Below are 14343 nucleotides of genomic sequence, written 5' to 3'. Positions count from 1 at the left end.
AAAACACTTTAAGAACATGCAAATTTCGACTAGAAATGCTTAAAACTAATCTAAAAGAACAATTCTTATAAAAAGGTGAAACAGCAGAAAAACCCTTTAAAAACCAGCAAATTGACACAAAAAACGATTAAAACCGATCTAAAACACGAATTCTTCTAAAACAGTGTAAAAACTAGTAAATTTATTCTTGTAAAATGGTAAAAACAGAGAAAAACACTTTAAGAACATGCAAATTTCGACTAGAAATGCTTAAAACTAATCTAAAAGAACAATTCTTATAAAAAGGTGAAACAGCAGAAAAACACTTTAAAAACGAGCAAATTGACACAAAAAACGATTAAAACTGGTCTCAAAGACGAATTCTTGTAAAACGCTAAAAACTCCATTAAAACACAGTAACAACTAGGAATTTGAGAATTCTTGTAAAACAGAGTAAAAACCAGTAAATTTATTCTTCTAAAATGGTAATAAAGAGAGAAAAAACACTTTAAGAACATGTAAATTTAGTTTAGAAATGCTTAAAACTGGTCTAAAAGAACAATTCTTGTAAAACTGTAAAAAAACACTTTAAGATCATTTAAATTTCGACTAGAAATGCTTAAAATTGGTCTAAAAGAACAATTTTTATAAAATGGTGAAAACAGCAGAAAAACACTTTAAAAACCAGCAAATTGACACACAAAACGATTAAAACCGATCTAAAAGACGAATTCTTCTAAAACAGTGTAAAAACTAGTAAATTTATTCTTGTAAAATGGTAAAAACAGAAAAAAACGCTTTAAGAACATGCAAATTTCGACTAGAAATGCTTAAAACTAATCTAAAAGAATAATTCTTATAAAAAGGTAAAACAGCAGAAAAACACTTTAAAAACGAGCAAATTGACATGAAAAAAACGATTAAAACCGATCTCAAAGACGAATTCTTGTAAAACAGTGAAAACTCCATTAAAACACAGTAACAACTAGGAATTTGAGACTACAAATGCTTTAAACCGGTCTAAAAGACGAATTCTTGTAAAACAGTGTAAAAACCAGTAAATTTATTCTTGTAAAATGGTAAAAACAGAGAAAAACACTTTAAGAACATGTAAATTTATACTAGAAATGCTTAAAACTGTTCTAAAAGAACAATTCTTGTAAAATGGTGAATACAGCAGTTAAAGTGTTTTTTTGCTGTTTTTACCATTTTACAAGAATAAATTTACTGGTTTTTACACTGTTTTACAAGAATTCGTCTTTTAGACCGGTTTTAATAGTTTTTTGTGTCAATTTGCTGGTTTTTAAAGTGTTTTTCTGCTGTTTTCACCATTTTATAAGAATTGTTCTTTTAGACCAGTTTTAAGCGTTTCTAGTCGAAATTTACATGTGTTTTTTGCTGTTTTTACCATTTTACAAGAATAAATTTACTGGTTTTTACACTGTTTTACAAGAATTCGTCTTTTAGACCGGTTTTAATAGTTTTTTGTGTCAATTTGCTGGTTTTTAAAGTGTTTTTCTGCTGTTTTCACCATTTTATAAGAATTGTTCTTTTAGACCAGTTTTAAGCGTTTCTAGTCGAAATTTACATGATCTTAAAGTGTTTTTTTGCTGTTTTACCATTTTACAAGAATAAATTTACTGGTTTTTACACTGTTTTACAAGAATTCGTCTTTTAGACCGGTTTTAATAGTTTTTTGTGTCAATTTGCTGGTTTTTAAAGTGTTTTTCTGCTGTTTTCACCATTTTATAAGAATTGTTCTTTTAGACCAGTTTTAAGCGTTTCTAGTCGAAATTTACATGATCTTAAAGTCTTAAAGTGTTTTTTTTGCTGTTTTCACCATTTTACAAGAATAAATTTACTGGTTTTTACACTGTTTTACAAGAATTCGTCTTTTAGACCGGTTTTAATAGTTTTTTGTGTCAATTTGCTGGTTTTTAAAGTGTTTTTCTGCTGTTTTCACCATTTTATAAGAATTGTTCTTTTAGACCAGTTTTAAGCGTTTCTAGTCGAAATTTACATGATCTTAAAGTGTTTTTTTGCTGTTTTTACCATTTTACAAGAATAAATTTACTGGTTTTTACACTGTTTTACAAGAATTCGTCTTTTAGACCGGTTTTAATAGTTTTTTGTGTCAATTTGCTGGTTTTTAAAGTGTTTTTCTGCTGTTTTCACCATTTTATAAGAATTGTTCTTTTAGACCAGTTTTAAGCGTTTCTAGTCGAAATTTACATGATCTTAAAGTGTTTTTTTGCTGTTTTTACCATTTTACAAGAATAAATTTACTGGTTTTTACACTGTTTTACAAGAATTCGTCTTTTAGACCGGTTTTAATAGTTTTTGTGTCAATTTGCTGGTTTTTAAAGTGTTTTTCTGCTGTTTTCACCATTTTATAAGAATTGTTCTTTTAGACCAGTTTTAAGCGTTTCTAGTCGAAATTTACATGATCTTAAAGTGTTTTTTTTTGTTGTTTTACCATTTTACAAGAATAAATTTACTGGTTTTTACACTGTTTTACAAGAATTCGTCTTTTAGACCGGTTTTAATAGTTTTTTGTGTCAATTTGCTGGTTTTTAAAGTGTTTTTCTGCTGTTTTCACCATTTTATAAGAATTGTTCTTTTAGACCAGTTTTAAGCGTTTCTAGTCGAAATTTACATGATCTTAAAGTGTTTTTTTTGCTGTTTTACCATTTTACAAGAATAAATTTACTGGTTTTTACACTGTTTTACAAGAATTCGTCTTTTAGACCGGTTTTAATAGTTTTTGTGTCAATTTGCTGGTTTTAAAGTGTTTTTCTGCTGTTTTCACCATTTTATAAGAATTGTTCTTTTAGACCAGTTTTAAGCGTTTCTAGTCGAAATTTACATGATCTTAAAGTGTTTTTCTGCTGTTTTACCATTTTAGAAGAATAAATTTACTGGTTTTTACACTGTTTTACAAGAATTCGTCTTTTAGACCGGTTTTAATCGTTTTTTGTGTCAATTTGCTGGTTTTAAAGTGTTTTCTGCTGTTTTCACCATTTTATAAGAATTGTTCTTTTAGACCAGTTTTAAGCGTTTCTAGTCTGTTTTACAAGAATTCGAAATTTACATGATTTTAAAGTGTTTTTTGCTGTTTTCACCATTTTAACAATTGTTTAAATTTACTGGTTTTACACTGTTTTACAAAATTCGTCTTTTAGACCGGTTTTAATAGTTTTTTGTGTCAATTTGCTGGTTTTAAAGTGTTTTCTGCTGTTTTCACCATTTTATAAGAATTGTTCTTTTAGACCAGTTTTAAGCGTTTCTAGTCGAAATTTACATGATCTTAAAGTGTTTTTTTTGCTGTTTTACCATTTTACAAGAATAAATTTACTGGTTTTTACACTGTTTTACAAGAATTCGTCTTTTAGACCGGTTTTAATAGTTTTTGTGTCAATTTGCTGGTTTTTAAAGTGTTTTTCTGCTGTTTTCACCATTTTATAAGAATTGTTCTTTTAGACCAGTTTTAAGCGTTTCTAGTCGAAATTTACATGATCTTAAAGTGTTTTTTTGCTGTTTTTACCATTTTACAAGAATAAATTTACTGGTTTTTACACTGTTTTACAAGAATTCGTCTTTTAGACCGGTTTTAATAGTTTTTTGTGTCAATTTGCTGGTTTTTAAAGTGTTTTTCTGCTGTTTTCACCATTTTATAAGAATTGTTCTTTTAGACCAGTTTTAAGCGTTTCTAGTCGAAATTTACATGATCTTAAAGTGTTTTTTTGCTGTTTTTACCATTTTACAAGAATAAATTTACTGGTTTTTACACTGTTTTACAAGAATTCGTCTTTTAGACCGGTTTTAATAGTTTTTTTGTGTCAATTTGCTGGTTTTTAAAGTGTTTTTCTGCTGTTTTCACCATTTTATAAGAATTGTTCTTTTAGACCAGTTTTAAGCGTTTCTAGTCGAAATTTACATGATCTTAAAGTGTTTTTTTGCTGTTTTTACCATTTTACAAGAATAAATTTACTGGTTTTTACACTGTTTTACAAGAATTCGTCTTTTAGACCGGTTTTAATAGTTTTTTGTGTCAATTTGCTGGTTTTTAAAGTGTTTTTCTGCTGTTTTCACCATTTTATAAGAATTGTTCTTTTAGACCAGTTTTAAGCGTTTCTAGTCGAAATTTACATGTGTTTTTTGCTGTTTTTACCATTTTACAAGAATAAATTTACTGGTTTTTACACTGTTTTACAAGAATTCGTCTTTTAGACCGGTTTTAATAGTTTTTTGTGTCAATTTGCTGGTTTTTAAAGTGTTTTTCTGCTGTTTTCACCATTTTATAAGAATTGTTCTTTTAGACCAGTTTTAAGCGTTTCTAGTCGAAATTTACATGATCTTAAAGTGTTTTTTTGCTGTTTTACCATTTTACAAGAATAAATTTACTGGTTTTACACTGTTTTACAAGAATTCGTCTTTTAGACCGGTTTTAATAGTTTTTGTGTCAATTTGCTGGTTTTAAAGTGTTTTCTGCTGTTTTCACCATTTTATAAGAATTGTTCTTTTAGACCAGTTTTAAGCGTTTCTAGTCGAAATTTACATGATCTTAAAGTGTTTTTTTGCTGTTTTACCATTTTACAAGAATAAATTTACTGGTTTTTACACTGTTTTACAAGAATTCGTCTTTTAGACCGGTTTTAATAGTTTTTTGTGTCAATTTGCTGGTTTTTAAAGTGTTTTTCTGCTGTTTTCACCATTTTATAAGAATTGTTCTTTTAGACCAGTTTTAAGCGTTTCTAGTCGAAATTTACATGTGTTTTTTGCTGTTTTTACCATTTTACAAGAATAAATTTACTGGTTTTACACTGTTTTACAAGAACTGTCGTTTTAGACCGGTTTTAATAGTTTTTTGTGTCAATTTGCTGGTTTTTAAAGTGTTTTTCTGCTGTTTTCACCATTTTATAAGAATTGTTCTTTTAGACCAGTTTTAAGCGTTTCTAGTCGAAATTTACATGATCTTAAAGTGTTTTTTTGCTGTTTTACCATTTTACAAGAATAAATTTACTGGTTTTTACACTGTTTTACAAGAATTCGTCTTTTAGACCGGTTTTAATAGTTTTTTGTGTCAATTTGCTGGTTTTTAAAGTGTTTTTCTGCTGTTTTCACCATTTTATAAGAATTGTTCTTTTAGACCAGTTTTAAGCGTTTCTAGTCGAAATTTACATGTGTTTTTTGCTGTTTTTACCATTTTACAAGAATAAATTTACTGGTTTTTACACTGTTTTACAAGAATTCGTCTTTTAGACCGGTTTTAATAGTTTTTTGTGTCAATTTGCTGGTTTTTAAAGTGTTTTTCTGCTGTTTTCACCATTTTATAAGAATTGTTCTTTTAGACCAGTTTTAAGCGTTTCTAGTCGAAATTTACATGATCTTAAAGTGTTTTTTGCTGTTTTACCATTTTACAAGAATAAATTTACTGGTTTTACACTGTTTTACAAAATTCGTCTTTTAGACCGGTTTTAATAGTTTTTTGTGTCAATTTGCTGGTTTTAAAGTGTTTTCTGCTGTTTTCACCATTTTATAAGAATTGTTCTTTTAGACCAGTTTTAAGCGTTTCTAGTCGAAATTTACATGATCTTAAAGTGTTTTTTTGCTGTTTTACCATTTTACAAGAATAAATTTACTGGTTTTTACACTGTTTTACAAGAATTCGTCTTTTAGACCGGTTTTAATAGTTTTTTGTGTCAATTTGCTGGTTTTTAAAGTGTTTTTCTGCTGTTTTCACCATTTTATAAGAATTGTTCTTTTAGACCAGTTTTAAGCGTTTCTAGTCGAAATTTACATGATCTTAAAGTGTTTTTTTGCTGTTTTACCATTTTACAAGAATAAATTTACTGGTTTTTACACTGTTTTACAAGAATTCGTCTTTTAGACCGGTTTTAATAGTTTTTTGTGTCAATTTGCTGGTTTTTAAAGTGTTTTTCTGCTGTTTTCACCATTTTATAAGAATTGTTCTTTTAGACCAGTTTTAAGCGTTTCTAGTCGAAATTTACATGATCTTAAAGTGTTTTTTTGCTGTTTTACCATTTTACAAGAATAAATTTACTGGTTTTTACACTGTTTTACAAGAATTCGTCTTTTAGACCGGTTTTAATAGTTTTTTGTGTCAATTTGCTGGTTTTTAAAGTGTTTTTCTGCTGTTTTCACCATTTTATAAGAATTGTTCTTTTAGACCAGTTTTAAGCGTTTCTAGTCGAAATTTACATGATCTTAAAGTGTTTTTTGCTGTTTTACCATTTTACAAGAATAAATTTACTGGTTTTACACTGTTTTACAAAATTCGTCTTTTAGACCGGTTTTAATAGTTTTTTGTGTCAATTTGCTGGTTTTTAAAGTGTTTTTCTGCTGTTTTCACCATTTTATAAGAATTGTTCTTTTAGACCAGTTTTAAGCGTTTCTAGTCGAAATTTACATGATCTTAAAGTGTTTTTTTGCTGTTTTTACCATTTTACAAGAATAAATTTACTGGTTTTTACACTGTTTTACAAAATTCGTCTTTTAGACCGGTTTTAATAGTTTTTTGTGTCAATTTGCTGGTTTTTAAAGTGTTTTTCTGCTGTTTTCACCATTTTATAAGAATTGTTCTTTTAGACCAGTTTTAAGCGTTTCTAGTCGAAATTTACATGATCTTAAAGTGTTTTTTTGCTGTTTTTACCATTTTACAAGAATAAATTTACTGGTTTTTACACTGTTTTACAAGAATTCGTCTTTTAGACCGGTTTTAATAGTTTTTTGTGTCAATTTGCTGGTTTTTAAAGTGTTTTTCTGCTGTTTTCACCATTTTATAAGAATTGTTCTTTTAGACCAGTTTTAAGCGTTTCTAGTCGAAATTTACATGATCTTAAAGTGGGTTTTTACACTGTTTTACAAGAATTCGTCTTTTAGACCGGTTTTAATAGTTTTTTGTGTCAATTTGCTGGTTTTTAAAGTGTTTTTCTGCTGTTTTCACCATTTTATAAGAATTGTTCTTTTAGACCAGTTTTAAGCGTTTCTAGTCGAAATTTACATGATCTTAAAGTGTTTTTTTGCTGTTTTTACCATTTTACAAGAATAAATTTACTGGTTTTTACACTGTTTTACAAGAATTCGTCTTTTAGACCGGTTTTAATAGTTTTTTGTGTCAATTTGCTGGTTTTTAAAGTGTTTTTCTGCTGTTTTCACCATTTTATAAGAATTGTTCTTTTAGACCAGTTTTAAGCGTTTCTAGTCGAAATTTACATGATCTTAAAGTGTTTTTTTGCTGTTTTACCATTTTACAAGAATAAATTTACTGGTTTTTACACTGTTTTACAAGAATTCGTCTTTTAGACCGGTTTTAATAGTTTTTTGTGTCAATTTGCTGGTTTTTAAAGTGTTTTTCTGCTGTTTTCACCATTTTATAAGAATTGTTCTTTTAGACCAGTTTTAAGCGTTTCTAGTCGAAATTTACATGATCTTAAAGTGTTTTTTTGCTGTTTTTACCATTTTACAAGAATAAATTTACTGGTTTTTACACTGTTTTACAAGAATTCGTCTTTTAGACCGGTTTTAATAGTTTTTTGTGTCAATTTGCTGGTTTTTAAAGTGTTTTCTGCTGTTTTCACCATTTTATAAGAATTGTTCTTTTAGACCAGTTTTAAGCGTTTCTAGTCAGAAATTTACATGATCTTAAAGTGTTTTTTTGCTGTTTTACCATTTTACAAGAATAAATTTACTGGTTTTTACACTGTTTTACAAGAATTCGTCTTTTAGACCGGTTTTAATAGTTTTTTGTGTCAATTTGCTGGTTTTTAAAGTGTTTTTCTGCTGTTTTCACCATTTTATAAGAATTGTTCTTTTAGACCAGTTTTAAGCGTTTCTAGTCGAAATTTACATGATCTTAAAGTGTTTTTTTGCTGTTTTTACCATTTTACAAGAATAAATTTACTGGTTTTTACACTGTTTTACAAAATTCGTCTTTTAGACCGGTTTTAATAGTTTTTTGTGTCAATTTGCTGGTTTTAAAGTGTTTTCTGCTGTTTTCACCATTTTATAAGAATTGTTCTTTTAGACCAGTTTTAAGCGTTTCTAGTCGAAATTTACATGATCTTAAAGTGTTTTTTTGCTGTTTTTACCATTTTACAAGAATAAATTTACTGGTTTTTACACTGTTTTACAAGAATTCGTCTTTTAGACCGGTTTTAATAGTTTTTTGTGTCAATTTGCTGGTTTTTAAAGTGTTTTTCTGCTGTTTTCACCATTTTATAAGAATTGTTCTTTTAGACCAGTTTTAAGCGTTTCTAGTCGAAATTTACATGTGTTTTTTGCTGTTTTTACCATTTTACAAGAATAAATTTACTGGTTTTTACACTGTTTTACAAGAATTCGTCTTTTAGACCGGTTTTAATAGTTTTTTGTGTCAATTTGCTGGTTTTTAAAGTGTTTTTCTGCTGTTTTCACCATTTTATAAGAATTGTTCTTTTAGACCAGTTTTAAGCGTTTCTAGTCGAAATTTACATGATCTTAAAGTGTTTTTTTGCTGTTTTACCATTTTACAAGAATAAATTTACTGGTTTTTACACTGTTTTACAAGAATTCGTCTTTTAGACCGGTTTTAATAGTTTTTTGTGTCAATTTGCTGGTTTTTAAAGTGTTTTTCTGCTGTTTTCACCATTTTATAAGAATTGTTCTTTTAGACCAGTTTTAAGCGTTTCTAGTCGAAATTTACATGATCTTAAAGTGTTTTTTTGCTGTTTTACCATTTTACAAGAATAAATTTACTGGTTTTTACACTGTTTTACAAGAATTCGTCTTTTAGACCGGTTTTAATAGTTTTTTGTGTCAATTTGCTGGTTTTTAAAGTGTTTTTCTGCTGTTTTCACCATTTTATAAGAATTGTTCTTTTAGACCAGTTTTAAGCGTTTCTAGTCGAAATTTACATGTGTTTTTTGCTGTTTTTACCATTTTACAAGAATAAATTTACTGGTTTTTACACTGTTTTACAAGAATTCGTCTTTTAGACCGGTTTTAATCGTTTTTTGTGTCAATTTGCTGGTTTTAAAGTGTTTTCTGCTGTTTTTTCCCATTTTATAAGAATTGTTCTTTTAGACCAGTTTTAAGCGTTTCTAGTCGAAATTTACATGATCTTAAAGTGTTTTTTTGCTGTTTTACCATTTTACAAGAATAAATTTACTGGTTTTTACACTGTTTTACAAGAATTCGTCTTTTAGACCGGTTTTAATAGTTTTTTGTGTCAATTTGCTGGTTTTTAAAGTGTTTTTCTGCTGTTTTCACCATTTTATAAGAATTGTTCTTTTAGACCAGTTTTAAGCGTTTCTAGTCGAAATTTACATGATCTTAAAGTGTTTTTTTGCTGTTTTACCATTTTACAAGAATAAATTTACTGGTTTTTACACTGTTTTACAAGAATTCGTCTTTTAGACCGGTTTTAATAGTTTTTTGTGTCAATTTGCTGGTTTTTAAAGTGTTTTTCTGCTGTTTTCACCATTTTATAAGAATTGTTCTTTTAGACCAGTTTTAAGCGTTTCTAGTCGAAATTTACATGATCTTAAAGTGTTTTTTTGCTGTTTTACCATTTTACAAGAATAAATTTACTGGTTTTTACACTGTTTTACAAGAATTCGTCTTTTAGACCGGTTTTAATAGTTTTTTGTGTCAATTTGCTGGTTTTTAAAGTGTTTTTCTGCTGTTTTCACCATTTTATAAGAATTGTTCTTTTAGACCAGTTTTAAGCGTTTCTAGTCGAAATTTACATGATCTTAAAGTGTTTTTTTGCTGTTTTACCATTTTACAAGAATAAATTTACTGGTTTTTACACTGTTTTACAAGAATTCGTCTTTTAGACCGGTTTTAATAGTTTTTTGTGTCAATTTGCTGGTTTTTAAAGTGTTTTTCTGCTGTTTTCACCATTTTATAAGAATTGTTCTTTTAGACCAGTTTTAAGCGTTTCTAGTCGAAATTTACATGATCTTAAAGTGTTTTTTTGCTGTTTTTACCATTTTACAAGAATAAATTTACTGGTTTTTACACTGTTTTACAAGAATTCGTCTTTTAGACCGGTTTTAATAGTTTTTTGTGTCAATTTGCTGGTTTTTAAAGTGTTTTTCTGCTGTTTTCACCATTTTATAAGAATTGTTCTTTTAGACCAGTTTTAAGCGTTTCTAGTCGAAATTTACATGATCTTAAAGTGGGTTTTTACACTGTTTTACAAGAATTCGTCTTTTAGACCGGTTTTAATAGTTTTTTGTGTCAATTTGCTGGTTTTTAAAGTGTTTTTCTGCTGTTTTCACCATTTTATAAGAATTGTTCTTTTAGACCAGTTTTAAGCGTTTCTAGTCGAAATTTACATGATCTTAAAGTGTTTTTTTGCTGTTTTACCATTTTACAAGAATAAATTTACTGGTTTTTACACTGTTTTACAAGAATTCGTCTTTTAGACCGGTTTTAATAGTTTTTTGTGTCAATTTGCTGGTTTTTAAAGTGTTTTTCTGCTGTTTTCACCATTTTATAAGAATTGTTCTTTTAGACCAGTTTTTTGTTTCTAGTCGAAATTTACATGATCTTAAAGTGTTTTTTTGCTGTTTTTACCATTTTACAAGAATAAATTTACTGGTTTTTACACTGTTTTACAAGAATTCGTCTTTTAGACCGGTTTTAATAGTTTTTTGTGTCAATTTGCTGGTTTTTAAAGTGTTTTTCTGCTGTTTTCACCATTTTATAAGAATTGTTCTTTTAGACCAGTTTTAAGCGTTTCTAGTCGAAATTTACATGATCTTAAAGTGTTTTTTTGCTGTTTTACCATTTTACAAGAATAAATTTACTGGTTTTTACACTGTTTTACAAGAATTCGTCTTTTAGACCGGTTTTAATAGTTTTTTGTGTCAATTTGCTGGTTTTTAAAGTGTTTTTCTGCTGTTTTCACCATTTTATAAGAATTGTTCTTTTAGACCAGTTTTAAGCGTTTCTAGTCGAAATTTACATGATCTTAAAGTGTTTTTTTGCTGTTTTTACCATTTTACAAGAATAAATTTACTGGTTTTTACACTGTTTTACAAGAATTCGTCTTTTAGACCGGTTTTAATAGTTTTTTGTGTCAATTTGCTGGTTTTTAAAGTGTTTTTCTGCTGTTTTCACCATTTTATAAGAATTGTTCTTTTAGACCAGTTTTAAGCGTTTCTAGTCGAAATTTACATGTGTTTTTTGCTGTTTTTACCATTTTACAAGAATAAATTTACTGGTTTTTACACTGTTTTACAAGAATTCGTCTTTTAGACCGGTTTTAATAGTTTTTTGTGTCAATTTGCTGGTTTTTAAAGTGTTTTTCTGCTGTTTTCACCATTTTATAAGAATTGTTCTTTTAGACCAGTTTTAAGCGTTTCTAGTCGAAATTTACATGATCTTAAAGTGTTTTTTTGCTGTTTTTACCATTTTACAAGAATAAATTTACTGGTTTTTACACTGTTTTACAAGAATTCGTCTTTTAGACCGGTTTTAATAGTTTTTTGTGTCAATTTGCTGGTTTTTAAAGTGTTTTTCTGCTGTTTTCACCATTTTATAAGAATTGTTCTTTTAGACCAGTTTTAAGCGTTTCTAGTCGAAATTTACATGATCTTAAAGTGTTTTTTTGCTGTTTTTACCATTTTACAAGAATAAATTTACTGGTTTTTACACTGTTTTACAAGAATTCGTCTTTTAGACCGGTTTTAATAGTTTTTTGTGTCAATTTGCTGGTTTTTAAAGTGTTTTTCTGCTGTTTTCACCATTTTATAAGAATTGTTCTTTTAGACCAGTTTTAAGCGTTTCTAGTCGAAATTTACATGATCTTAAAGTGTTTTTTGCTGTTTTACCATTTTACAAGAATAAATTTACTGGTTTTACACTGTTTTACAAGAATTCGTCTTTTAGACCGGTTTTAATAGTTTTTGTGTCAATTTGCTGGTTTTTAAAGTGTTTTTCTGCTGTTTTCACCATTTTATAAGAATTGTTCTTTTAGACCAGTTTTAAGCGTTTCTAGTCGAAATTTACATGATCTTAAAGTGTTTTTTTGCTGTTTTACCATTTTACAAGAATAAATTTACTGGTTTTTACACTGTTTTACAAGAATTCGTCTTTTAGACCGGTTTTAATAGTTTTTTGTGTCAATTTGCTGGTTTTTAAAGTGTTTTTCTGCTGTTTTCACCATTTTATAAGAATTGTTCTTTTAGACCAGTTTTAAGCGTTTCTAGTCGAAATTTACATGATCTTAAAGTGTTTTTTTGCTGTTTTACCATTTTACAAGAATAAATTTACTGGTTTTTACACTGTTTTACAAGAATTCGTCTTTTAGACCGGTTTTAATAGTTTTTTGTGTCAATTTGCTGGTTTTTAAAGTGTTTTTCTGCTGTTTTCACCATTTTATAAGAATTGTTCTTTTAGACCAGTTTTAAGCGTTTCTAGTCGAAATTTACATGTGTTTTTTGCTGTTTTTACCATTTTACAAGAATAAATTTACTGGTTTTTACACTGTTTTACAAGAATTCGTCTTTTAGACCGGTTTTAATAGTTTTTTGTGTCAATTTGCTGGTTTTTAAAGTGTTTTTCTGCTGTTTTCACCATTTTATAAGAATTGTTCTTTTAGACCAGTTTTAAGCGTTTCTAGTCGAAATTTACATGATCTTAAAGTGTTTTTTTGCTGTTTTACCATTTTACAAGAATAAATTTACTGGTTTTTACACTGTTTTACAAGAATTCGTCTTTTAGACCGGTTTTAATAGTTTTTTGTGTCAATTTGCTGGTTTTTAAAGTGTTTTTCTGCTGTTTTCACCATTTTATAAGAATTGTTCTTTTAGACCAGTTTTAAGCGTTTCTAGTCGAAATTTACATGATCTTAAAGTGTTTTTTTGCTGTTTTACCATTTTACAAGAATAAATTTACTGGTTTTTACACTGTTTTACAAGAATTCGTCTTTTAGACCGGTTTTAATAGTTTTTTGTGTCAATTTGCTGGTTTTTAAAGTGTTTTTCTGCTGTTTTCACCATTTTATAAGAATTGTTCTTTTAGACCAGTTTTAAGCGTTTCTAGTCGAAATTTACATGATCTTAAAGTGTTTTTTTGCTGTTTTTACCATTTTACAAGAATAAATTTACTGGTTTTTACACTGTTTTACAAGAATTCGTCTTTTAGACCGGTTTTAATAGTTTTTGTGTCAATTTGCTGGTTTTAAAGTGTTTTTCTGCTGTTTTCACCATTTTATAAGAATTGTTCTTTTAGACCAGTTTTAAGCGTTTCTAGTCGAAATTTACATGATCTTAAAGTGTTTTTTTGTTGTTTTACCATTTTACAAGAATAAATTTACTGGTTTTTACACTGTTTTACAAGAATTCGTCTTTTAGACCGGTTTTAATAGTTTTTTGTGTCAATTTGCTGGTTTTTAAAGTGTTTTTCTGCTGTTTTCACCATTTTATAAGAATTGTTCTTTTAGACCAGTTTTAAGCGTTTCTAGTCGAAATTTACATGATCTTAAAGTGGGTTTTTACACTGTTTTACAAGAATTCGTCTTTTAGACCGGTTTTAATAGTTTTTTGTGTCAATTTGCTGGTTTTTAAAGTGTTTTTCTGCTGTTTTCACCATTTTATAAGAATTGTTCTTTTAGACCAGTTTTAAGCGTTTCTAGTCGAAATTTACATGATCTTAAAGTGTTTTTTTGCTGTTTTTACCATTTTACAAGAATAAATTTACTGGTTTTTACACTGTTTTACAAGAATTCGTCTTTTAGACCGGTTTTAATAGTTTTTTGTGTCAATTTGCTGGTTTTTAAAGTGTTTTTCTGCTGTTTTCACCATTTTATAAGAATTGTTCTTTTAGACCAGTTTTAAGCGTTTCTAGTCGAAATTTACATGATCTTAAAGTGTTTTTTTGCTGTTTTACCATTTTACAAGAATAAATTTACTGGTTTTTACACTGTTTTACAAGAATTCGTCTTTTAGACCGGTTTTAATAGTTTTTTGTGTCAATTTGCTGGTTTTTAAAGTGTTTTTCTGCTGTTTTCACCATTTTATAAGAATTGTTCTTTTAGACCAGTTTTAAGCGTTTCTAGTCGAAATTTACATGATCTTAAAGTGTTTTTTTTGCTGTTTTCACCATTTTACAAGAATAAATTTACTGGTTTTTACACTGTTTTACAAGAATTCGTCTTTTAGACCGGTTTTAATCGTTTTTTGTGTCAATTTGCTGGTTTTTAAAGTGTTTTTCTGCTGTTTTCACCATTTTATAAGAATTGTTCTTTTAGACCAGTTTTAAGCGTTTCTAGTCGAAATTTACATGATCTTAAAGTGTTTTTTTGCTGTTTTTACCATTTTACAAGAATAAATTTACTGGTTTTTACACTGT

This window comes from Tachypleus tridentatus, chromosome 2 (genome assembly GCF_004210375.1).
Source record: "Tachypleus tridentatus isolate NWPU-2018 chromosome 2, ASM421037v1, whole genome shotgun sequence".
In the NCBI taxonomy this organism is placed as follows: domain Eukaryota; kingdom Metazoa; phylum Arthropoda; class Merostomata; order Xiphosura; family Limulidae; genus Tachypleus; species Tachypleus tridentatus.
The sequence above is the reverse complement of the archived record's forward strand: the minus strand, read 5'-3'. Positions refer to the sequence as shown.